Source organism: Cicer arietinum, chromosome 5, assembly GCF_000331145.2.
Source record: "Cicer arietinum cultivar CDC Frontier isolate Library 1 chromosome 5, Cicar.CDCFrontier_v2.0, whole genome shotgun sequence".
Lineage (NCBI taxonomy): Eukaryota > Viridiplantae > Streptophyta > Magnoliopsida > Fabales > Fabaceae > Cicer > Cicer arietinum.
Window position 1 is genome coordinate 34377531 of NC_021164.2, and position 4305 is coordinate 34381835.

The 4305-nt window shown below is 31.8% G+C and overlaps 1 pseudogene; it reads left to right on the plus strand.

The window, feature by feature from the left end:
- The first annotated feature begins 81 nt into the window (after positions 1–81).
- On the plus strand, positions 82–1868 carry LOC101493630 (BAG family molecular chaperone regulator 3-like; annotated as a pseudogene).
- The last annotated feature ends 2437 nt before the right edge of the window (positions 1869–4305 follow it).

A 4305-nucleotide genomic window follows, 5' to 3' on the forward strand; every position in this document is an offset into this window, starting at 1 on the left:
TTATTATTATTATTATTATTATTATTATTATTATTATTATTATTATTCCTTAGCTATGTTTTACCAAAAAATTTACTGACAATGAAAATATATTCTTCAAAATTTGCAGCTAATAATGAGAATAAGGGTAGTATAGATTGGGAGAAAATACCTGGTGAAATGCTTGTTCAGAAAAGACAAACTCTTGAGTCTTCTTCTAGTCCTATGATCAAAATCAAGGTCTCTCATGGTTCATATCACCATGAGATTAATGTTCCTGCACAATCATCTTTTGGTAAAGCATTGGATCATATGCATTTTGGATTTATTATTTCTTTCTATTTATTTATTCCTTTTTTATATAATAATTCTCAATGTTTTTACCCTCCTTTGGCATTTGGTATCAAAAGGGTAACTCCTAAAATAAAAAATAAAAAATAAAAAATAAAAAACACTTTTTTGTTGTTGTTGCTTTATTTGATGAAAATTAATTGTCAGGCAAGTGAATAGGCAAATTAGTATTCGAAATTATGAATATCGGTTAAAATAGTTTACATATTTTACGAATTTGTAAATACATCTTTAGAGTTGTAATGGGTCAATCAAAATTGTCAAGTTCTTAACTTCTGATGTTAGAGGCTATGACAATGCACATTAAATAGCTAATTTGACAATTTAATATTACTTTTTTTTAGTACATACATCATTTTGCATTGACTTAATAACATGTTAATAAAAATGTTGCATTAATTTGAGTATTGGCATAAGAATAGAAATGCTATTCAAATATTGCTGTTTAGATTATGAAATCAATGCTTATGTTTTGTTAGTTAGAGTCAGAGCAGAATATATAATTTTTAACAAACTGCAATTGACTCTAACACAAAGTCTTTGATATAATAATTCTCAATGTTTTTACCCTCCTTTGGTATCTGGTTGGAGTGAAATACACGTCTAAGGTTATATTGTTAGAAGATCCAGCCAGCAAAGAGAGGAAGATTGAACATATTTCAACAGCCACTACAGAAGTTTTATGTGTTAGAACAAAAGTTGACAAGTTATATCAAAGGTGATATTCTTTATCATGCAATTATTATTAATTTTATAAAATTAGGGAGGGAGAAAATTATTTTACGACTATCTCCAATGAAATTTTTACTTTTATAAAGTCAAACTTTTAGTATTGAGACGGCACTTCATAGACTATATTCTTTATTATGCAACAGTTGTACTAACATTTAAAAACAAGGTTAAGTAAAATGTGATGATTGTTAGGTGATTGCTTTGGAAAGGATTATTAGTGGTGGAGCTAAGGTTGAAGATAAAGAATTTGTTGTCTTGACTGAATTGCTTATGGTTCAACTGCTTAAACTTGACTCTATTGTTGCTGAGGGAGAAGCCAAAATGCAGAGAGGAATTGAGGTTAGTGGAAGTATAATTTCACAACTTCATAGTTTGTTATGCATATACCAAACTAATAATGAGAGCTCACATTTAAGTCCTTGAAAATACACAGGTTCGACATGTACAAAGTTATGTAGACACAATTGACAACATGAAGGCAAGAAATTCTGCTGCTAACGTTGCAGTTTCAGTACCAAACTAATAATGACACAATTGAATCAGAACTTGGAAGATTGAAGTCTCCAATAGCAATTCCATCTTCTACTCTTATTACTCAAGAATAGGAAATTTTGGGTAATTAAAAGTTCTGTTCACTAATTTTGTAGAATTCAAAAAGAGGCTTCTATCAACACTTAACCTTAGTAATGCCAAGTTAGTTTCAATAGTGAAGAGTTAATATGCTTGTGCTAATTTTATATGTTTCTCACTCTATGCATAAATAAACACTTTACATTTTATTTGCCACTTTGAAAATGTTGGAAACATGAGAGAAAAAGGGTTTGAGGAACAAGTGAAATGCTGCTAGATCGTAGAATTTGATTAAGTTTGGTTAGATAACTGTGTATATACTGGTTTGAATAGAATGATCATTGATTTTTTTCTTATTGTTTGTCTAACATAGATTTTAAATGTAGGATGTGTATATTTTGTTCTGTAATTAGATGTGAGGAATGAAAGTTATGAATTTTTTTTAAAAACAAAGTTAATTATTTAAATTGGTTGGTTCATTGATGTAATAAATCAATTTTGAATTTTGACTTGTTACATCTGTTATTTTAGCCGATTTTATAATTTAGTATTTGTTACAACGCCCGATATTAGATCGGACAAATACCCGATCTAACATCTACATAGGAACTGATTTAAAAAGCATAAAATGCACTAGTGAAAATCTAAATTACATTTGTAAACTTTTTGAAATCATCTTTTGGGTTGTAAAAGAGATTCAATATTAGATGTGATTTTTAATAAGTCTAGTGTGACTAAAAAGAAGTGTAACATCCCGATTTTTTTACACTAAGTGAGTGTATTTTTTTTTTAAACAAATTCATAAAAATGAAGAACTAAAGAAGAAAATACTTTTGGATAAATATTTAAGTCGTAACACAACGAAAAAAGTCAATCATATTTACAAACAACGAAAATAGTTTTTGAAACAAAATCCAAAGTATTTAAATAGAAAAATACAATGGGGCTATGAGACCCATCAGACATAGCTCATACCCTTGGAGTATTCTCGGCAGACACCTGCATAAAAGCACTGCCCCAAGAATCTCTACTTTCCCCACATCACATCAAAATGTGGAACATTGACCCATTAAAAGAAAAAGTCATCAGACAGTTTAAGCTTAGATACAATCTTCCAAAATGAAATAAATACAATCCCAAGAGAAAGACATATAGTCCTTATACAACCACCTAATCTGATCATGCTACAAAACTACACCACCCTGGTGATCTCCACGCGCCCCGCAAGATCCTCCTGACACAGCTTTGGTCAAGTATGACTAACTACTTTCCCATCTCCAGGGTACTAACCGGTAGGATGATCCTGGTTCTTATCTGAGGGCAAAGCCCAGATTTCCACAATAATTGTAAAGGTCACCAACCGAAATTAACAAACATCACATAACAAAATTCTTATATTTTCAAATGCTCAAAAGAACCTTTCGTCTTAGCATACTCCTCGAAAGGGTTTTCATATGTCCAAAAATGCATAAACAATGTTGAAAAATGAAGTTTTGACAAACTGCATTGTCGTAGCCGAATACAATTGAGAAGAGGCATATTTTCAATTCTAAAATCGGGAACATGGACCCATTAAAAGAAAAAGTCATTAGACAGTTTAAGCATAGATACAATCTTCCAAAATGAAATAAATACAATCCCAAGAGAAAGACATCTAGTCCTTATACAACCACCTAATCTGATCATGCTACAAAACTACACCACCCTAGTGATGTCCACGCGCCCCGCAAGATCCTCCTGACACAACTTTGGTCAAGTATGACTAACTACTTTCCCATCTCCAGGGTACTAACCGGTAGGATGATCCTGGTTCTTATCTGAGGGCAAAGACCAGATTTCCACAATAATTGTAAAGGTCACCAACCAAAATTAACAAACATCACATAACAAAATTCTTATAAGAGTGCAGTCGCTCACAGACCAGCACAATTTACTAGTGTGCAGTCTCTCACAGACCAGCACGATTTTCTAGAGTGCAATCGCTCACAGATCAGTATATTCTAGAGTGCAATCTCTCACAGATCAGCACGACGCGAAAATCCCTGCAAGGATAAGATGAACCAACAATTGACATGGCATCATCCCGTGGCCCATCATGGTCACCACTATCACCATGACCCCATCGCGGTCACCATGTACTATGAAATGCATGAGCATACTCTAACTCTTTTCACCATAATCATTAAGTAAATGCAGCTATTAAAAGATTCCTCATTTTTAATACTCATTTAACACTAATGATTTTTCAAACACAACACAGAGCATACTCAAACATATTTATTCACACCAATTAAAATTTCCACAACCACACATAAATCACAACTCCAAATTCCATTCACACCTAAATTGAATTAAATTCATTTTCCACCAAGTCACACATAAATTTCTTCTAAAAAATTCATAATATTAATTATTAACACATCAATTTCACCAAACATGAATCACCAAAATTTCCAAACATTAATCACCCATATTTAATCTCCAAAATTTTCAACCATAAATCACCACAACAACATTAATATATCAGAGTTCTCCCCACCGCTAACTCGGTACCAACGGTCTCGATTCATTTTCGAGACTCAAGGAGCTAACTACATAAACATAAATATCTATAACAATTTGTTCACAATAAAATTAATCCACACACAACAAAATTCCTAAAATTAAATCTTT